The sequence below is a fragment of the Gracilinanus agilis genome, chromosome 2 (genome assembly GCF_016433145.1).
Source record: "Gracilinanus agilis isolate LMUSP501 chromosome 2, AgileGrace, whole genome shotgun sequence".
In the NCBI taxonomy this organism is placed as follows: domain Eukaryota; kingdom Metazoa; phylum Chordata; class Mammalia; order Didelphimorphia; family Didelphidae; genus Gracilinanus; species Gracilinanus agilis.
The window spans coordinates 145,443,828-145,467,173 of NC_058131.1; the positions used below are offsets into that span (position 1 = coordinate 145,443,828).

Here is a 23,346-nt window from a genome sequence, read left to right on the forward strand (position 1 = left end):
GGGTCCTCACTGGAGGTCCAAGCCTGGGCTGGAGATAGTTATTCAAGTCTAGGGCACTGCCTTTGCCTGTGCAGATGCTCTTAGGGCACTGCCTTCACCCCTGCAGAAGGTAGTGAAAGTCCGTGGGCTGGAGATCTTTATTCACACCTGAGGAGATGCCTTCAGCACTTGGGAAAGGCCGTGTTTTAGAGGCCTTTGTCCGGGCCCTAGGAGGTGCCTTCACCCACGTGGATGCTTGGGGGAAAGTCCGTGTGAGCCCCCAGCCACTTGGGGTCCCTCCTCTTGCAGCACACAGGTACAAGCCCTGGGGCTGCCAGTGATTATCTGGTTGCCCCAGTCCTGTTTTCACACTTGTGAGTTGGCGTTGTGCGAGGTGTGTGGTGTGGGGGGTGGGATGGGGGAGGGGCTTCTTTCTCTCGCGTTTTAGTGAGAGCTGTTTCACCCCTTTATAGTGTGGAAATGCCCCGATTCTGCGCACCTTCAATGCTGCGCCCTGTTGTGGGGTTCCTTTGTTCTTCTGGACTCGTTTTTATTTCCCCTTGAGGAGTCCTGTATGCTTAGGTCAGGAGAGATCGAGCAGCTGCTCCTTACTCTGCCGCCATCTTAACCGGAAGTTCGGGAACAAAATATTTCAGAATGAAGTCAGAAAAACAAAATGAGGGACGGAGAGTCCTATGAATGGTACAGTTGCACTTGGAAGTGGTTTGTGTAGAGGTAGAAAGAAGAGTTTTATCACAGGTACAGCTCCACAGGGAGGTGGTAAATCATTCCTTAGGAAGTTCCCACCTTACTCTCTCTTCAGGGTTTGTGAGAAAGGCAGTAGGCATAGTCATGTAACGATGTAGTCTCAAGAGTAAGAGTTTGGGATCACTGTTCTCCTAGAGTACTGAGAGATAAGACTTAGAAATGATGGTCACCCTAAGGAGGACATATAGCCTCTCTAAATTCTGGAAAGAAATCAAAGCTCTGCATATTAATGCTCTGGGACAAAATTTTCTTTTGCCCTGTGCAAGTTATAGTTCTAATCATAGCTATTGGGTCTATTTGACAATTCAAGTAGGAGTTGTTCTATGATAGGTCAGCCACCACATAGCCACATAGTGTTTGGGGATCTTTTAGTAAAATAGGAATATATCACTGCATTTTCGACATACTTATGCATTTACTCTCCAATCACAAACCTTTTATTTTTAATGAATCAATGCAGATGCAAATATTCCTAGAATTTTTCTGACTTACTAAAAAGAACACCTGTGGGTAAGCTGCATTTATTTAACCTATTTCCATAACTACAGGCCATCATTACAGGCATTAATCTTTGGGTATTTGGCCACCCCCTTCTCCCCATCATGGAGTAGCTACTGAACTGAATCTTTAGTAGTTCTACTGCTTTTGAAATAACTAAGCAGCACAGTGGATGGAGTACTCCTGGGCCTAGAGGCAGGGAGCTATGAAGTCAAATTTAACCTCAGCCATTGTGCGACCATTGGTAAATCATTTAACTCCTGTTTGTTTCAGTTTCCTTATCTGTAAAAAAAAAACCCAAAAATTGAGAATCATAACAGAATCCACCTCTTAGGGTTGTTGTGCAGATCAAATGAAATAATAAATATGAAGTGCTTTCCACAGTGCCTGGCACTTAGTAACAGCTATAGAAATGTTAATTATTATTATTGATCTAATTTCAACTGGACTTTATGTCACTCATAACTCTGGAGTGGGAGGCACAGGTATGATTTTCATATATATTTATATAGTATTTTGAGGATTAAAAAAGTACTTGCCTAAATACAACAACCCTGTGAGATAGATAACAAGAATTATTTCTATTCATTTTGCAAAAATTAAGCAGAAGTTTATAGTAACTTTTCCAGATTCATCTAGCTAATAAATGTCAGAGCTACTATTAGAACCTAGGTTTTCTAACTCAAGAACCAGTGCCCACAAAACAAAATGAAGGAAAAAGGAAAGGGAATTTATTAAATAAACCCTCTTTTCCTGTTGATGAAAACAGCCTCTAATCTCTGTAGAATTCACACACTTGAATATGAATTCCTATTTGGCTTTCAGCTACCAAGTTGTGTGCTGATAGGAATCTGGAGAAGTTCATGTCTGAATTGATAAGAAGCCAAGATTCCTTAGGAAGCTCATCTCTGAAGGCAGATGTACCCTTTCACATTGAATAGGTCTGTCTCCCTCCTGCTGTCCTATCACTCTGGCTATCACAGCTGTGCCAGCTCTTTTAGGCAATCCTTCACCCACAAATCGGACCTCATTTCCCACACGGTCCTCAGGTAAATGGAATCACTTGAGTCAAAATGAGACTTTTAAAGCAATACTGAATATGTAATATATATGGCCTCATAGCTCTAAAAGGAAAAAGAAGCAAGTCATTTCTTTTGAATAAATCTTAGTTCCATGAGGTAACAAAGCAGGGCAATTAAGTGAGTTAGGGGGATGTCCACTCCAAGCATGCAAAGACTTCCCCTGGAAGAATGAGTGGATAAGAACAATTTGTTTCAACCATCACGAAGGTGGCTAAAACACGTGCTATGGAACGTTTAGACTTTGGTCCAACATTGAAGATGCCAAAGTCATCTACTGCATCTCCAGTCATCGCAATTCATCCTGACTTTTGTCTTACCTTTGAACTTTGATAACTCTGGGAGAGAGAGAGAGAGTGTGTGAGGCTGATGACTTTGTACAACTCTGCCTCATTTAAATCCAATCCATGTGTAAGTCAAGACATCATCCCATGATATCTTCTCCGAAAACAAAGAGGAACAACAATAGTTCCTAAAATATTTTAGTTCAAATACAAAGGTATTCTTTTCAATCTTCCTTCTTTTCTCCCTATTTTTCTAGGAAGTTTAAAAAAGCATGCCAGGAAGGTTATTTTTCCTTTAAAACATTCTTCAGAAGAATCTATAGACTCTCCATCTCTTGAATCTTATAGAGCTAGCTATTTTCTTTGTGATGTCCAGGTTAATACAAATCAGCTCAAAGTTCCAGTAAACACCTGGTGGTGTGATTTTTCCTGGAGGCACCCTGTGTTACAGTGACTGATATTTACCTAAAACTCAGTACCTCATCACACTCACGCCTTCTAACAGCTCGCTGAAGTAAATACCACAAGTATTATTATTCCCATTTTTCAGTCTGAGAAAATTGAAGCTCAGAGGAGGTTAAAAAAAACCAAAATGTCACCTGTTGATTTACTTTATCAATTATTCCAAGAGTAAATAACTAGTAATTATATAACTCTTTAAAGTTTGCAAAGGCTTTCCCCCTATTTTTTCCTTTAAACTATTCAACAATTCTGTGAAGTAGATGCTATTATTGTCTGTTTTACACATGAAGAAACTGAGTCTGAGAGGGATTAAGTGACTTGCCAGCATCACAAAGTAAATATCTGAAGTTGGATTTGAATTAAATTCTTCCTGATTCCATATCCAGCATTCTATCTTCCTTGTCCCCTAGCTGCATCTAATAGACCTGAGTCAAAATCATCCTTTAAGTTTGAACATTTCCTTGATGACATTTTTTCTCCTTTTCAAGAGTATAAATAAATTATGGATAATAAATACAATAGAGGTAGAATCTGCCAGAAGGTCTGGTGGATTAGACTACAGGGTACATGAAGAAAAATAATTTTTAATAAGCCTTACTGTAAAGGTAGGCTGAGTTTACTTGTGAAGGTCTTTGCATTTCAAGCAGAGGGATTCTAAGTGCCTTGGGGAGCCATTGAGGTTTATTTAAAGACACACTGACTAGTATAAGTAAAAAAAAAATTAGAGAGACAGAAAAAAAGAGTGAGAGAAAAAGAGAGAGAGAGATGGAGAGACAGAAATAGAGAAAGACAAAGAGAGAGATACAAAGAGAGGGGAACACAATAAATGACACAGCTGAGATTGAAAAATATCTTGACAGGCTAGAATATTCACCTGTATCAAAAACAATGAAATTTCAAGCAGTGAAAGTAAAATCTTAAACTTGGATCTAAACAAATCAAACTCATAAATTCAATTCTGGGGAAGTCATATGGGACAACCATTTGTCTGAATTAAGTATGGAATTTTGGATAGTTCATAACCTTAAAATAAGTCAGCAATGAGAAATGAAAACAAAAAAGTTATATTGCAATCTTAGGCTTTTTAAAGAGGGACAAAGTATCCAAATCAGAAAAGAATTACTCTAGTCCCATGTTGGCGAACCTATGGCATGCTTACCAGAGGTAAATCCTCCCCTACCCCCTCTCCACAGTGCCCGAGGACATTTTTCTCATCACCTGCCCCTCTGCCCAGCAGCCCAATAGGAGCGCATCCTCCCTCTTCTGTCTAGGGTAGGGCATTGGGGCTCACACGAAGCATGAGGATTGTAGTTGGGCACTTGGTCTTTAAAAGGTTTGTCATCACTGCTCTAGTCCATGTCCTGGTCAGATCACATTTAAAATATTATATTCAGTGGGTGTCACACTTGAAGAGGACATTGTTTATGAGTTGATTTTGTTAGTTTGTTTTTTGAGATGTCTCCCTTTCTTACCAGAGCTGGAAGTGCAGCAGCCATTCATGAATTTTGCAATCTAGAGTTGTGCTGGTAAATATTTAACAACCAAGTCTCCACAATTTTAAATTTAATATGCAATGTTGATGTTTTCTCCATAATTTCATTAAATCTTTATAAAGAACAAAACAATAAGTCAAGCTCTGATTTGTAGCATTTTTGGAGGTATAAATGCTCACCTTTAAAATGTAACAAAACTTTTTCTTAGCAAATAGAAATGGACTCCAACACATCCTATCTGGAAGCTTTAACCTGATCCATTTTCCTGGCTTTGAATATTCAGTCATCCTTGGGTAGCCAGTTGGACTTCTGCTGCTAAATGGCTTGGCATATTTATGATGAACTTGATGCACATACCTTTTAGTTTTAATACCACTGAATCCCCAAACTTCCCAACAGGGGTATACTAGAGTTGACTCATCTAGGCCAATGTGAAATTTTCAGTGTGAATTTTTAGACCTCAGAAATAAAATTGGCAAGAACTACAACTCATAACTTCATTTACTGTTTTCTTTATTGCTAGAATTAATAAGGTGATAAAGAAATTTTTAATAAAGAAGATAAAACTTAAAAGTGTGTCGAGTGTATTTTTTCCTTTTAGAGCTAGTTGTCAGTATTTACCAGCACACTCCTGTCAGTAACTCAAATGATCTACTAGTCTCTGCCTAATGGTAGTGAATAAATGTATATACCATACCATCTAAAGGATATTCACATTGGGTTGAGCAACCAGACAAAGGCAACCAGGATGGCAGTGTCTTGAGAAGTCTTTTTTTTAAAATTCGTACCTTCTGTCTTAGAATCAATATCATGTATTGGTTCTAAGGCAGAAGAGTGGTAAGGGCTAGGCAATGAATATTAAGTAACTTGCGCAGGGTCATATAGCCAGGAAGTTTCTGAGATCATATTTGAATCTAGGACCTTCCATCTCTAGGCCTGGCTCTCAATCAACTGAGCCACCCAGCTGCCCCCCTTGAGAAGTCTTAAGGGGAAAATGTAACTCAATCAATAAACATTTATTAAGCACTTACTATATGCCAGGCACTGTGTTAAGTGCTGGGGTTACAGAAAAAGATGAAAGACAGTACTTCAGTTCAAGAAGCTTACAGTGTGATGGGGGAGCCAGTATGCAAACAAATATATGTAAAGGAAACTGTATACAGGAAAAATGGGGAATAATTAACAGAGGAATCAAACTTGCTCTGCTTGGCCCCAGAGGACAGAACTAGGAGCAAAGGTTAGAAGTTGTCAAGTGGACAATTTGGCTTAATGTGTGGAACAGCTTCTTAATAATTAGAACTATTCAAAAGTAGAATGAACTGTATGGGAGACTGCAGGCTTCTATGTTTGGAGATTATCAAGCAAAGGCATGATGAGAACATTCTTTTTCAGTAAAGGTTGGCCTTGATGACTCTTGAGGTCTCTACCAACTCTTGAGTTTCTGTGAGTCATTGAAGGTATTCTTGGCTCTGGTCCAGGCTTCTAGTCAACTCTGCCAGTAGACACTATGCAATAGGGAAAATCAATGCCAGCAAGCATAAGGATCCTAGTCCTCAGAAGGAATGCCACTGTTTTCCTTTCTCTAATTTCATTACATGGTATGTTCCCTTTGGAGTTGGGGCAACAGTAATCAGAATGAAATTTAGCAAGAGATGCCTAAGATGATATAGAACTTCTACATGGGAAAATATGCATTTTTTGCAATATCCACTGACTTAATCATTTCTGTTCCCAAGATATGAGCTGAAAAGAGAACTGTTGAATATTCCCTACTTATCTGCACTAGATGATATTACTAAAGATATTAGTAATAATAAAACATTTGCAATTTGCAAAACACTTTCCTTACAACCTTCCGAACAGCGTCATGATTAAAAATGTTGGTATGTGGGAGAAGTAATGTAAAACACCCTCTAATCACCTTGTTAATTAATTATATGATAACTTCATCAAAAAATTCAGTTGAGCTACTGAATTAGTTGTTATAACTTCCCTTTTAAATTGTTCTTGTCACTGAGATGCCAAACTCAATTATTTCTATGCTCCTAGGAGAATATGTGCATTAAATTTTTGAGCTTTCAAAATTTTGATGACTTGGAGAAGGCTTTTGAATCATGAATTTCAATCATAAAGGAGTAGAGAACCAAGGGAAAATGAGTAGATCTGAGTTTTAGTTCGAGCTCTGATACTAACTTGTATAAGCTTCCTTTCTCCCATTTTCCTCCACTAGAAAATGAATTGGTTGGACTATATGAGCTATAATGTTACATCTAATCACCACACTTAATTTAAGAGATAGTATTAAAGAGTCAGAAACAAATTTTCTTGATTTTCTCAACTTGCTCATCGTCATAAACCAGGGAGGAACTACTGAAGAGAAGGGATCAAATATCCTCACCAACAGTTAACTAAATGCCACTCATATAGTAGTCAAGTCAGACTAGCTAAAGTAAGAGCAGAGATTCTTGAAGAGACAGAGGCAACATAACCCAGTTATCTCCCATCATCGCCACTAGCATGTTCCCTCAGATGCTGATAGATGCAAGTTAGGACCCTGAATACAAGACTAAAACCCCCAGCCATCAGCCTTAGGAAATGACCTTAGGACAGTGATGGGCAAACTTTTTAAAGAGGGGCCCAAAGGAAAGAAAGTGCTCATCTGTCAGTCTGTTTCTAAGGCAACTCTTTCAAAGTTCCATTGTATTGTATCCTATTCATTGTATTTGTCAGATTAGGAATAATGTCGACTGGCTGGATAGAACATTTCAGGGGGCCACATCTGGCCTGGCCATAGTTTGCCCATCACTGCCTTAGGAGATATAGCTTGGAAACTTCTTCTATACCAGCAATGGCCACAGTTACTGAAGACCCAGAAAAGAAAGTTCTTTCTACCAAAATCCTTGGTCATAGTAAATGGTTCAACATCAGAAACTATGATTGTATCACTCACAATGACATTAAAGAAAAACATTACTATCTCCTTTCCTGCTGTGCCATAAGGAACATGAAACTTTTCCATGTGTCTTGCAGCTCAAACCTTCCATATATGTTGTCTCCCCCATTAGAATGTGAACCCCTTGAGATGAGGGACTACCTTATTTCTTGACTTATTCACAATTGTTCAACATACATTATTGCTGTTACTGTATACAATGTTCTAGTTCTGTCCACTTTGCATCATTTCATATAGGTTCTTGTGTGTGTGTGTGTGTGTGTGTGTGTGTCTGTGTGTGTGATGGTCTTGTTCATCATTTCTCATGGCACAATAGCATTCCATTACAATCATATACCACAATTTGTTCAGTCATTCCCCAACTGAGGGACAATCCTACAGTTTCCAGTTCTTTGTCATTACAAAATAGGCTGCTATAAATGTTTTTCTACAAGTGGATCCTTTACCCCTAATGATTTTTCCATTATGCCATGTTCCCTCTCTTCATTGCTATACCCCACTATCTCTTTCAAAAATAATTAGAGAACAATGCCTACCAAACTCTATGATAGATTATAAGCAAAATGGAAAATAAGACCAGGGAGTGATTGGGATAAATTGAATTGTTCAATAAATTTTTTATAACAAATATTTGTTAAAAGCCTACTATTGCTAGGCATATGATAGGTGCTGGGACTACAAAAATGAAAAATAAAGTCCCTTCCCTTAAGGAATTTGTACTTGAATTGGAGAAGACAATGAACAAGAGGAAGCTTAAAAGTAGTGAAAAAGGCAGGGAAAGGGAAGGTGCCTAGTACCAAGAGGGGCATGGTGAAGAAATACAAATGAGTGCAAAGGCATACCTTGGAGATATTGTAGGTTTGGTTCCAGACCATAAAGTGAATATTGCAATAAAGCAAGTTGCCTACATTTTTTGGTTTCTCAGGGCATATAAAAATTATATTTATACTATACTTTAATCTATTAAGTGTACAATAATACTATGTAAAATATATGTGCCTTAATTAAAAATACTTTATTGCTAAAATGCTATCATTTGAGGTTTCCGTGAGTTGTAATTTTCTTTTTTTGCTGGTGATGGGTCTTGCCTTGATGTTGATGGGTGCTAACTGACCAAGGGGATGATTTCTGAAGGCTAAGATGGCTGTGGCAATTTCTTAAAAAAAAAAAAAAAGACAATGGAGTTTGCCACACATATTGATCTTTTCTTTCACTTGACTGCTTAAAAGCCATTATAGGGTTATTAATTGGCCTAATTTCAGTATCATTGTGTCTCAAGGTAATAGGAAGGTCCTAGGAGAGGCAAAAAGATAGGGAACAGCTGCTTGGTATAGCAGTCAGAACATAAATAATATTTGTCAATTACTTATATGGACACAGTCTCTAGTACCTTGTAGGATGATAAGGTTTTTGGAGGCATGTGGGAGAAATTCGAAAAAGTATAAATATCCGGGAAATGAAGAGGAGTAAGTATTTAGGGAATGAGTGACACTTGAGTTAAACTTTGTAGAATGGGTAGGATTTGGATATGTAGAGAAGAAAGGATCTCTAATAGATGGAAAGGAAGATGGGGAAAAAATTGTGCCAAATTATTATGTAGCTCGTCAAGATCTAAATTCAGAGTTTCTCTCTGTCTCTCTCTCTCTCTCTCTCTGTCTCTCTCTCTCTCTCTCTCTCTCTCTCATCCTTGGTAAACTGGTCCCTTCCTACTTTTCTGGTCTTCTAACATCTTCCTTCTCTCCATCTGTGTGCTGCTAGCAACTGCCCTCCTTGCTGTTCCTTATATACTCCTAAACTTTTTTTTTTACTAACCTACCACATATGCTGATTTTATTCAGGGTGTGCCTAATCTCTGCACTCTCCACTCTAGGGATTGTCATACAGCTACTCTTCAGCAGCTGTTTAGCATCTCTGTGAGACAAGCAGATAGTGAAGCAACCACTAGGCAGCTGTTGAGATACCCATAACTAGGTCCATTTTGTTTGTTTTCCTCAAAAGGATTTTATTTTTCCCTGCTCTGGGTCTGTCTCAAGTTAAATAGCTATCATATTTATCCCTAAATCTATTTCTAACCTGGAAAAAAGTCTCTCCCCTACTTCTCATATACACCAGTACCATCAACTTCCCTTGGACAGTTGAGGGCATTGTGGAAGTAAGCACTGGAATTGAACTTTTGACTCTTGTTCCCTTTATATCCTATCAGTTAATCAATCAATCAATACTTATTAAGCACTTACAATGTGTCAGTTACTGTGTTAAAACCTTAGGATATAAACAAAAAGAAAAAAAAATACAGTCTCTGTCCTCAAGGAACTTGAAATCTAATGGGAGAGATGATATGTAAACAAATATATACAAAGCAAGCTATATATAGGACAATTAGGAAATAATTAAAAGAGTGGAAACACTGGAATTCGGAGAGCTTAGGAAGGGCAGTTAGGTGGCACAATGGATAGAATGCCAGGCAATGGATAGAATGGCAGGAAGATATCTTCCTGAGTTCAAATCTGGCCTCAGACACTAGCTATGTGACCCTGGGCAAGCCACTTAACTCTATTTGCCTCAGTTTTCTCATCTATAAAATGAGCTGTAGAAGAAAATAGCAAACCATTCTAATATCTTTGCCAGGAAAACCCCAAATAGGGACACAAAGAGATGGGAACAACTAAACAATAAGGAAAGGTTTCCTATTTTGTTGGCATTTAAAGGAAGCCAGGGAGATTGGTAATCAGAGGAGAGGAGGGAGAATATGTGCTCCTTTTGGTCATGAGCTATTTCATTTTGTCTTTTGTATACTTGATAATGCTTGATATTTAGTATTGATTCTAAGATGGAAGGTACAGATTTTTTAAAGACTTTTTTTCAGAAAAAAAGCTACTTTAAAATTTGAAATGGGTAATTTGAGTGAATAATAAAATCTCTACAAATAAACCTAGCTTATAGATAACTATCATATTTCCATTTTTCAGTATTTGGGATTTGACAATTAAATTAGCTTCTTAGATATGTCTATCAAAGTCTTAGTTATTGATACTTTTTTTGAGTCCATTAAAACTTCAAGCAACTGTGGTTTCTTTGCAGTAGATACTCCATCCTCCACTATAGAGAGCTATTCCCTTCATTACTTAGTAGATCATTTCATGAGTTATGTTTACAGACAATTCATCCTTTGTTGATCACTTTCTGGTTAAAAGTCCTTCTGCATTTAACTAGAGGCCAGTCATTGGATGACAAACATATATTTCATTACTAGGTTTTATATTTATATTACATTACTTCCTTTCTGTATTATCCAGAATGCTTTTCCCTTTGTCCACATTTGCCTCATCACTTTTGTATATAGTTTGCTGTAATTCCACCCTCTTTCTCTTTTTGCTCTTGTGAGCAGGCTGGGTTAGTTTAGCACTTTTTCACTCTAGCTTTTTATAATAGTTTATCATCAATAAAAATTTATAAAATATAATACTTAGTTCTTGTATATTAATTTAATCTCTACACTAGTCAGTGGGAGCCCTAAAGAGTAAATTTTATACTTAGCAGCTCATGAAAAAGAATGTGATGGGGATTCTATAGATCCTTGCTTGCCTCATCTGAGAAACTAAAGGACTGTTACAGAGCCATGAAGATTGGTAGAAAGTTGGATAGATGGAGATAGAAAAACCCTGTCACTATTATCCATCTTCCTTCAAGAGTCAGGTAGCATCTGCTTTGCCAGGCACTGTGTTAGGTACTTGGAACACTAAAGGAAAAAACAAAATAAAACTGTATAGTCCTGGAAGTCATGGACTTACAATGTTACAAAGCAGAGAAGATATGCAAATAGTTCTAGTGCAAAAGAGAACATTAAATGTGTACATAAAAAGCATGATTAAGGTTTTGTGCATTCCTAGCACAATGCCTGGCATATAATAAGTGCTTAATAAATATTTTTTGGTTGATCAAGAAAGGCTCCATAAAAAGGCAACATTTGCCAGTTACCAGTCATAGAGAAAAATCATCTCTCCAAAACCACCCCTTCTCCAACTACAAAAAAATCTACTGACCATCAGAGTAGGTCCTGGAACAGAGCTGAACTAGCCAAGGCCTGAAAATCAAATACCACAAATATAATTTGCCCCTCTATAACCAGACAGGCCTGTGCAATACTAACCAATACTCTATCAGTCAATACCAAGAACTCGATACATGTTTTTTGTTCCTATCTGAGTACCTGCTTTACCTTCTAGTTAATAATCAAATCAACATTACCACTACTATTCTGAAAGACATTGCAATCAACTGATGAATGCTTCCACTCAGAATCCTGAAAATCATGTTGTATTTTAGAATTAATTTTCTATGTGCATATTGTTTCTCCTCCAGTAGAATACATGCTCCTTTTGCTTGGGATCTATTTCATTTTGTCTTTGTATTCATTGAGTAGCAAGCTTGGTTCTGTATACAGAGGACATAATGAATGCTGTTACATTAAAGGAAGGGGTGGTGCACTGGACAGAGTGACAAGCCTACAATCAGAAAGACCTGAGCTCAAATCCAGCCTCAGGCACTTATTTGTGTAATCCTAAACAAGTCACTTGACCTTGCTTGCCTCAGTTTCCTCATTTGTAAAATGAACTGGAGAAGGAAACTGTATATCACTTTGGTATCTTTGATAAGAAAATCCAAATGGGATTAAAAGAGTTGGACATGACTGAAATGAGTAACAACACTGAAGGATGCCTGGGATCAAAGGCTTTCTAGATGAAGGAAACAAGTAGCCAAGGGACCTCCTTTAGATCTAGGAAATTGTTTACATGCAACCTAAATGTGTTTTTCATTTAAAGCAGATTAAAAATAGCATTTATTGGATCTTTTTCTTCCTTGTATGCAACAAACAGGAGAAGCAGCTAGTTGGCGTTGTAGGCGTTCCTGAGAACTGAGTTTGACTATTCTTTGCCCCCCACCCCACCCCCGCAAAAAAGGGCAGAAATCTAGTACTAGCACATGACTGTGATACATGTGGCTCTTCCCAAGCTGTCTTCATTTGGATGTGTAAACCATCTACTGCATTTTCTAGCTGGTGCTTTATGTTTCACAGACATGAATGGTTCATTGGAATACATTTTGTGATTCAGAAATGAGACTATTAATGAAAATATTTATAGAAGATGAATATGAAAAACCTACCCACCTATTTCCTCTGGGGTAGTGAAATGGAATTTAAGCTGCTAGACCTTTAGATTCAATGATATACCAATCCCATGGGTAATGGGAAACTGTGAAAGGTTCCCCCTCCCCACCAAAACAGTAATTACAAAAAATCTCTTTACTAATATCAGAAAGTCAAAAGCTACTAGAGAAAGATCAAAAGCAGAAAAATGCTTGTTTTCAGATTTTTTAATGGTATTTAACACAGTATTTCCTGAAGATGTGAACGCTCTCACACTGACCACAAGGCAGCAGTATTTCTTAACATTACTTGATGACATGGCTGAAACAAAAGCAAGGCATCAATCACCTACTGAAAAAGCTTAAAGGCTGATTTTAAATGTTGATGAAAACTATGTTTTCAGGATGATTTATGATTTATGCAGAATTATAGAATCACAGAATATAGGGAGTCAGAATAAATCTTAGACATCAGCTAGTCCAACTCATATGTGAACAAAAATCTCCTCTATAGCTAGTGACTCTTAGCCTTTTTTTTGAATCCCTTTAGTGAGGGGAAACTTGCTACCTACCAAGGCAGGTTTTGGATGGCTTTTGGATGGCTCTAATTGTACAAAATGTACCTCTTGCAACTGTCTACTCACTTGTTCCTTAACTCAGCCTTCTAAGACCTTCCGGGACATAACCCTTAAAACATTTAAAAATAACTTTTGTTATTATTATCACTTATTAGTCAATACTTTTCAAAAGAATTTTTTTTCTTTTGAATAATTGTGATGGTAATGGAAAATTTCAAGTTTTTCTTGCCTTTATTTTTTTCTAGGTATCTGTAGTCTCATTGATATGCATATTCTTTCAGTAGTATGGAATAGAATGTATTTATGTCTTCTGATCTTGTGCAATTCATATCATCCTCCTATAAATCTTCCATGGGAGGGTATGTGTTTATACAATATGATGGTGGCTATCCTCTGGATCTTTTGACATTGAGTGGGTAACAACCAGGGATAAGATTGGCTTTCTCTTATTCTCACTCTATGATTAACTCATCATTTATGAACATTTAAGTATATATTTTATGCCACTTTTCCTGTGGAAATATACTTCAGCCTACTTCTACCACACCTCCCTCCCTCACTGTATGCCTCTCCAGTATCCTCTGGATAATCTACAATTTTAATTCTTCGCTCATTATAGAATTCCATGCTTTGTAGCTATATTACATCCCTGGCAGCCTACTGGTGTTAAAGTGATAAGCATTTATTTCAGCAAGAAGCCTATGGTCATTAAAGGCATTGGAAATTCATCCAAGTGAAATCCAGTCTACTCCTTTCTTCTGAAAAATTCTCACGTATATCCTGCTAATGATCAGTTCACTCTTTACTAGCAGGGTATGGTTAAACTATTTGTTCTAATAGATTAGGACTATGGAATGTTTATCCAACTGCAAATCATAACCCAGACATTAATCATTTCTAATCTGCATGCCTTTTTTTCTCTCTGTGGACATTTAGGCTTAATCCTTTTGAATGATTATGGATATATTTAGGAACTTCTAAAGTGTTTCAAGTCTTCATATAGTCAGCACAATGTTATCTGAAAACAGGGTATCTGTAGAACTTCATCACCTTTAGAGGGGATTCTTAACTTTTTTGAGTGTTCTGTGGAGTCTTTTGTCAGCCAGCTAAAGGCTCTGGATCCTTTCTCAGTATACTGTTTGCAAATAATTGAAGGAAATGTTCAATTTCAATTAGATCCAAGTTTACAGTCCTATATGGAAAGATGATATTTGTAACTCTTAAAATGTTTTTATTATTATCATGGTAGTTAGAATAAAATATATGTAGACATAGGGTATGATAGTAAGCTATTTAGGATGATATGTAAACAAAAATCAAGGGGACTGACTAAAAGCAAAACAAGATGGAGAGGAATACATAGATGGTAATCATAACTGTGAATGTAAATAGGAAGAATGAATCCATAATACGGAAGTGGATAGTGAATAGATTAAAAACCAGAATCCTACAATATGTTCTTTAAAAGAAACACATTTGAGGCAGGTAGGTACACATGGAATAAAGGTAAGGGACTAGAGGAGAATCTATTGGGCTTCAATGGAGATTTTTAAAAAGTAAGAGTAGTAACATGACATCAGACAAAGCTAAAGCAAAAATAGAGCTGATTTAAAAAGATAAGGAAGATAATTATATCTTGATAAAAGGGAGTATAGACATTGAAGTAATATCAGTACTTAACATATCTCTGCCAAATGGCATAGCATCTAGATTTATAAAGGAGAAATTAAAGGAGCCTAAGGGGGAAACAGAATATAAAACTACTGGTGGGGGACCTCAACCTTCCCTTATCAGAACTAGTTAAATCTAACAAAAAAATGAATAAGAAAGAATTAAAGGAAATGAATGAAATTTTAGAAAAGTTGGATTTAATAGATATCTAGAGAAAACTGAATAGGGATAAAAATGAATATACCTTCCTTTCAGCAACACATACTACAAACACAAAAACTGATCATTTACTAGGGCATAAAAACTTCACAACAAAATGATAAAAGCAGAAATAATGAATGCAATTTTTTCAGATCATAATACAATAAAAATTATAATCAATAAAGGTTCATGGGAATTCAAATTAAAAATTAATTAGAAACTAAATCCAAATATTCAAATTGGCTAGTCAAAGAACAAATCATAGAAACAGTGATTTCATTTAAGAGAATGACAATGAGGGGAGTGGAAATTTGTTATTACATAAAATAATAAGAAGAAAGTAAGCATACTCTTCATAGTTCTTTTCCTCTTTTTTGCCACAAAACTTTCATTAAACCATCTAGGCAGTTTGATGTGGTAGAATAATGAACTTGGAGTCAGGACCTTGCCTCTAACACTTGCTATATAACCATGAACAAGTAACTTAACCTGTTTGAGCTTATTTTCACACCTGTATGGAGGAGATAATAATCCCCCAAATACATGTCTTATAGGTTTCTTATAAGGGATTAATAGGACAATGTATATAAGACACTTTGCAAAATTTAAAGCCCTATATAAATTAAATTATATAAAATAAAAACCTAATCATATAGTGAAAACAAGAGAAAGGCAGACCTTATTCCTCAATGTTCCACCTAATGTCAAAAGATGCAGAGGATCATCATGGTGGATGGACACACACCCTCTCATGGAGGATTTATAGGAGGACATGAATATGAGTTGTACAAGATAAGGAGGCATGAATAAATTTTATTGTATAACATTGAAAGAAGTATTGATACCAATTGAATTGCAGATCCCTGGGGGACTGGGGGGAGAAAAGGCATGGAAAGCTTAGCATCTGCCAACACCATTAAAATCAATGCTTTTGACAAGTATTGAAAAGAAAGTCAAGTTATTAATTTTCTTATTTTTGTTCTTGTTTTTTGTGTTTCTTTCTCTATCTCTGTCTCTCTGTCTCTGTCTGTGTCTGTCTGTCTTTGCTCTCCCTTATAAGAAAGTGATCAGAATTCTGAAAATGTATACCCTAAATTGAATTAGCTTGGGCCTTAGATAATAATGAAATATTGGGCTCATACATTGTTAATTGTTAAATTCACCAGGTCTTGGGTTCCATTGGCTAAGACTTTCAGTACTGGAAGAATGCCTCTAGATCAACAAAAAGCATCTAGATAGTATTTACTTGAATATTATTTAATAATAATTAATAATAGCTAATGTTTATGTGATATGTAATATTTGGTTGAAGAATGGCTGAAAAAATGGAGGTACATGAATGTAATGGAATTTTACTCATCTGAAAGAAATGATAAAATCAAAGATGCATGGAAAAACTGACATGAACTGATATAAAGTTGTGAAGAGAGAATTAAGCTCTCTTAGTTTATTTTTAATGTAATCAATCAACAGCTTTTAATTTAATCAATTAGGAACTTAACTGTGCCCTTACTTAGCACTTGGTAAGTCACTAGGTAGGAGAGTTCACAAGGCACTTACTAGCTCACACCTCCAAAGGTCACAAGCACTGCCTAATCCCCTAGGCAATGCTAGGCAAATTGAAGGCTGTGATTGATTCCTGTGAAGAGAGGGAGAGACAGGAAGTGACATGGAGAAAGGGGTATAAAAAGCAAGATTGAACTTGGTCTGGAACCTTTTTGCTGGAGCATTCTGTACTGGAGAGGCTTGCTAGGTGAATTGCTCAGGCTGAAGAAAGAGGCTAGTGTTGGTGGATTTCTGGCTGAAGAAGCCACTGGGACTTCCATGTGGAGATTGGGACTTGAGGGAGTCCTTGCTGGGGGCTGAGCCAGACATCACAGGATCAGCACTTGGGCTGGTAGGCCAGACAATTCTCTACCTCCTTCCTATATTTCCCACTTTAATACCTCTACCTTGTTGTAAATAAAAGCTGCTAACAGTTTTTTTCTGATTTAAGAGTTACTATTTTATAAATGGCGACCACAATCTTACTTTTATGACTCTCATATTTAGTCAAACCTAATTTTAAATCTTACAAAGTGCAATAAGTAAAGCCAGGGGGGAATATATATATGCACACACAATGCCTACAATAATGTAGACAGAAAGAATAACAAACACAAATAAGCTAAAATAGAATGTTGCAAAATTATAAAGAACAAAGCTTGGTCCAAGGAAGAGAAATAATAAGATACCTCCTACAATCCTTTGAAGTCAAAGTTGACAGATATAAAACACTGATTATAATGCAAGATTTTCTTTTGATGTATGTTGATTGATTTTGATGATTTATTTTACTTCTTACCTTTTTTCTTTAAAATAGTTTTATTATAAGAGATGACTCTCTGGGAAGGGAGAAGGTGGGGGAAAGGTAAAATGTTTAAATAATGCTTTATGTTTACAAAATACTTGCACATAAATTGTTTCATGTGAGTTGGTCAGTCAACAAGTATTTGTCTGTGCTAACCACTGTGGCAATATGAATAAATACAGAAAGAGCATCCATGATCTCAAGGATCTCACATTCTAATGAGGAGGGGTAAAATATAGGCTAAAATGTTTTTTATATCTTCATATATGTACATGACTTTGTATATACATTATGTGTGTACATGTGTGAGTATGTAGTTGTAAGTACTATAATTTAAGATCTAGCTTAGCTAACTTCCAAGAGGATTATTAACAGAGGAATAGCCAAGAATTAATGATCTTTTCTTGACCACAATAACTCCATGTTCATGAAACTATGGAATGGATTGTGATGGACAGAATAGCAAGAAAGGGTAATGGTTCTTTAAAATGCACATTCCATTTAATTCAGAGAGGCTGACTGAGCTTAAAAAGGTTATCTCAGGAATTATGCACCCAAAGTTGCCTGGAAACTTTCAGGGACTTGAGCCTGTGGAGACTGATGACAAACTTCATCACTATCTTTTGCCATGTGGTGATCCAGTGATGAAAGTCAGTAAGTTAATAAATTTATTATACATACCTAAGATGTGTTAGACATTGTGCTAAGTAAGAACAAGCTTAGCTAACGATAGAAAATAGGATGAAACCAAAGAGAAAAACAAAAGCTGTCTCTGCTCTCAAGAAACTCACAGTCTTATAGTGGAGACAACATACAAACAACTTTCTACAAACTAGATATAGAAAGGAGGTAAACTGGAGATAGGGGCTGCAAGGTGGCTTAGTCTATAGAGTGATAGGCTTGGAGTCAGGAAGACTTGAGTTCAAATCTAGTCTCAGACACTTTCTGGCTATGGGAACCAGGGCAAGTCATTTAATCTTGTTTGTCTCAGTTTTCTTATCTGCAAAATGAGATAGAGAAGGAAATAGCAAAAGAATTCCAGTATCTTTACCAAGAAAATCCCAAATTGGATCAGGAAGACTTGGATATGATTGAAATGACTCAACAACAACAAACTGGAGATAATCTTAGCAGAAAAGTACTAAGATTAAAGTCAAAAGACTTTTTGATGTTTTAGACTATGATGTGATAGACTTTGAATGGACCTTTGGTCATCCTCCAAACCCTAGCCTGGAAATAATATAAAGGCCAGGGTCATTATGTGTAATTTTTTTTTAAAAAGAGGGACAAAGAGAGAGACTTCTGCTTGTTGGCCTCCCAAGTTGCAGCTTTCCAGATGACGAGATGTGATTTTTGCTCCCTTTGTGTGTTTTATTCCTTACAGAGTGCCTAGCACCTCGTTTTCTTCACCAATAAATTGAACTCTTTGATCATATGGTTTTATATATATATTAAAACTAGCACAGACAGATGTATACAAGTAGGAGAGTACTTGGTGAAAATGGGGCTTTCTCCTCATCCTTTCTCAATTTCTATCTTACCTTCTCTACTTGTTACTCATTCTCCCTGCAGAACACCTCCCTCTAGTCATATGATTATGACTACATGCCTCTGGCAATTTGAAGAAAGGAGGCTGGGGTGAAAGAGATTGCTGAGCTGGACTGTCAGTAATCTGCTTTGCCAAATAGTTGTTCTAATTGTCTAGAAAAAGCCTGGTTTTAGGGGAAACCAATCTTTCTAATTGACAACAACCTCTGCTGGCAGATAGAGACAAAAGACAGTAAGCTTTGCTCTCCACTGCTCTGAATGAATCTAGCCACTAAGTGAGAAGGAAAAGTTAAGAGAGCAGATTTTCCAAGGCTCTAAACAAGATGTCTTCAAGATAAATGACCACAAGATTCCTGGGCTATTGCATATTATATCCCTGTGGCTACCCTAAAATTTATCCAAATTGCCTGGGATTTAGGCAATAGGAGGTGAATCATGTAATAATGATTTGCCTCTTGCCAGGCTGATATTATCTCTTTTTGTTATCCAAATAAAACCAGTTGCTTACAGACCTTAATTTATTCACTGAGAAGTTAGCATACATGAGAAGCCTAGCTCAGTTATGAATATGAGGCAGCAAGGTATTTTCCTGAATAGGGAAATATGTCATTTCACTTGTTCTTTTCTCTGCAAGGGAGAGTGTCAAGATTGGGGTGAGGGACAAATTGTGATATAGGAAACTTGAGAAATAAGGCGTGGAAAGACATGGAAATAAATGTCAGGTCTTGCTGTATAAAATCAGAAAATAGGAGTCATTNATATTATACATATTTCTATGTTGATCACGTTGTAAAGCAAGACACATATTGCTTGCATTTGAGAAAAATTCATGAAGGAAATAAAGTGAAGAATGGCATGTTTTAATCTGTATTTAGACTCTGTTCTTTCTATGGTGCAGGATAACCTTTTTTGTCATGAATCCCATGCAGTTGTTCTGGACACTTGCCTTGTTGGTAATAGTTAAATCATTTGCAGTTAATCATCATACATTATTGTTGTTACTGTGTACAACATTCTCCTGGCTCTGCTCACTTTGCTTTCTATCACTTCATATAAGTCTTTCCAAGTTTTTTGTGATCATTGTTTGCCATTTCTCATGGCACAATAGTATTTCATTACAACATATATCACAATTATTCATCCATCCCCTAACTGACACACATCTCTTTCAGTTTCTAGTTCTTTGCCACCACAAAAAGAGCTATTATAAATATTTTTGTACAGGTAGGTTCTTTCCCCCTATCTTTAATTCCTTTGGGATACAGATCTAGTAGTGGTATTTCTGAGTCAAAAGGTATGCACAATTTTATGTCTTTTTGGGCATGGCTCCAGATTGCTTTCCAGAATGGTTGTTTCATTTCAAAGCTCCACCAACAAAAGTCTCATGTTCATGAAGTAGAACAATAGAATCGAGCTCAGCCTGAGGTTCATTTTCGTCTATTTAACCTTTTTGTTTTGCTCTCATACAAACAGGGTGGAAACTGACTATCCTTTGGTGTTCAGTCATTTGTTTCTCAATATACAAATGTGGGAAAGGGCTATGCATAGAAAGGGAATGTACAAAAAATTTCAATTTCAATTTTTTTCAACAGGCATTTACAAAGTACCCACCCTGTGCCAAGCTATATGAATACAGAAACAAAAGCAAAATAGTACTGATCCAACGACCTGACAGTCTCCTAAGAAAAAAATGATTTAGACACCTAAGTAAGTTTGGAATCCACAAAGAACAAATAAGGTAAGTTTTTTGTTTGAAGTTTTGCTTTTGTTTTTTGCTTTTGGTGAATGACACTGGATATTATTCTGTTAAGTAGAATTTAAAAAATTAAAATGCTATTTATTTTTTTCTTATCAACAAGTAATTATTGAGCCATGCAAGTCCCAAGTGATGGGGATACCAAATAATGAATAAACAGTTCTTGCCTTCAAAGAGTGCACAATGTAAATTAGAAGATAACATACAAACAACAGAGTACAAACAAAATGTGTACAGGGTAAACTGGACATAACTTAAGCAGATAGGAACTAATAATAAGAACAGGGAAAAGGCTTATTGCATAAGGTAGATTTTATCTTATTCTTTTTTATTTTTATATGGTTTATAATGTACATAATACAACAGCATGATAGTATGTATGTAATTTATAATTTATATATTGGGGATATGCTCAAACTTTTTTTTTTAAAGATCTTTTTTTTTTTTAGCAATTTTTTTTAAACCCTTGTACTTCCGTGTATTGTCTCATAGGTGAAAGAGTGGTAAGGGTGGGCAATGGGGGTCAAGTGACTTGCCCAGGGTCACACAGCTGGGAAGTGGCTGAGGCTGGGTTTGAACCTAGGACCTCCTGTCTCTAGGCCTGACTCTCACTCCACTGAGCTACCCAGCTGCCCTCAAACTTTCTTTTGCTAGTCTGTTATTTTTTTAAAATCCACTAGAATAACCAGCTTCTAATAGAGAATTAAAAGATAAATGAGGGGCAGCTGGGTAGCTCAGTGGGTTGAGAGTCAGGCCTAGAGACTGGAGGTCCTAGGTTCAAATCCGGCCTCAGCCACTTCCCAGCTGTGTGACCCTGGGCAAGTCACTTGACCCCCATTGCCCACCCTTACCACTCTTCCACCTATAAGACAATACACCAAAAATTAAGGGTTAAAAAAAATACCATAAAAAAAAGATAAATGAGCAATCACTCCCTTACCCCTAGCCACCATTGTAAGATTAGGAAGAGAATTCATCCATGATATTGGTTAATGTAAACTGGATTTGGCATGGACAGTTGGACCTTTAAGTGGCTGTAGTGGAATTGTAGAGAGAAAGAAGTATTGCTGCAATAATACAGAAATGAATATTTGGATACAAATGAGGTCTAAATGGAGAGTAAAGGGGGGGTATCCTCAGTTTGAGGTGGGGGTAACTTTGGATGTGGATCCCTGCAAATTGGGTGCTGAGGCTCATAACAATTAGCATTTCATTTTCCATTGAGATTTCAAGTTGAAATAATGTTTACATTCTGGGCCCCAGTACTCTAACTCATTGAGAAATCTTTATCATTAGCTATGATGCTATTAAGCCCTGGAGAGATTAAATGTAGGGTGAGTCAAAATGACATCATCTTCTCCATTCTTGGAAGGAAATATTTAGTGAACCTAAAACATGGAGAATTCTTGAGATTAAAGTGTACTATCTAGGTCTCTTACATTCTCTGCCACTGACAAAAATGTTTCTGTTATTCTAATCAGGACACATCCTAGGGTTAGAGACATTACTCAATGGTAACTAGGACTTTATTGCCTCCTAAAGGGAATGCAGCAGGTATAGAGTGCAGGTCTTGGAGTACCAGCCTCACATTTAAATTTGAGTTCAAAACAAACCTCCAACATTTACGAGATGGGCAACCTTGGACAAGTCATGAAAACTTGCTGACTTTCAGTTTTCTCATCTTTAAAAATGAGCGGTTAAACTGCACGATCCCTTCTAGCATGAAATTTATAATCTTCTATAAAAGTTACAAGTTTTAAAAAGTTTTAAAAAACACAGATGTAGAAATTATGTTAGCTGAAATCCAAACTGATGAGAACTTTGAGCCTGCCATTTGAGTTAAAATGTATTTGACTTCAGAATATTAAACTATATTTTAACCACAATAGCATATTTTATGACCTATGTAAGTCATTTTGAATCTCTACTAATAGAATGATTAATGGGATAGTCATCTTCTTCAACTTAGTTGTGAGGTGAGGCCTTTTGACTCAAATTAGTTAGAATTTACCCGGAGGAGGAACCCCATTACTGAACTGAGGAGGGACCCCATTATCTACTTTGTTTCAGTGTTTATATGCAAGCTCACTACTAAACTACATTTTTCTTTGTTTTGCCCTCAGCAAAATGATGAGGCCAATTTATAGCATATGGAAACATTTGCACTCTACAAGTTATTGGAAACAGGGGAGTCAGAAGAGAAGAAACATGATGGGTAAATTTTATCCAAAGAAATATGTACTCCTCAATGCTACCAGTATGACAGAGGCCATTCTTGTCTGTCAGGAATTCCTGGAAGATGTTAATAAAATCATGAGTGTAAATGAGGACTCTGATGGATGTTTTTCACTCTGAAGTCTTGCTGACTCTATTACAGCAACATTATCCCAAAGGGTCATTCAGTCAGCATCCCAGTGTGATCAAGTATTGGAAGCAATTACATTCAAGATATTTAAGATTGCTTCTGGGATTCAGCCAGTTCCCATCATCCCATTTTTGGCCACCTGAAAGCCATGGGCCTGCTCAAAGACCACACTTCAGGGATCATTCCTCTTCTTTCCCCTCAGAGGAACTTAGG

The 23,346-nt window shown here is 36.7% G+C and overlaps 1 long non-coding RNA gene across 2 annotated transcripts in view; it reads left to right on the top strand.

Annotated features, from left to right (window-relative positions):
* LOC123234776 overlaps positions 1 to 23,072 on the top strand; it is a 91,442-nt gene extending 68,370 nt beyond the window's left edge. For both annotated transcript variants that reach the window (XR_006505355.1, XR_006505356.1), the window contains exons 2-3: positions 20,605 to 20,750; positions 22,892 to 23,072. This is a non-coding gene — a long non-coding RNA (uncharacterized LOC123234776). The remainder of the gene's footprint in view (positions 1 to 20,604; positions 20,751 to 22,891) is intronic.
* The last annotated feature ends 274 nt before the right edge of the window (positions 23,073 to 23,346 follow it).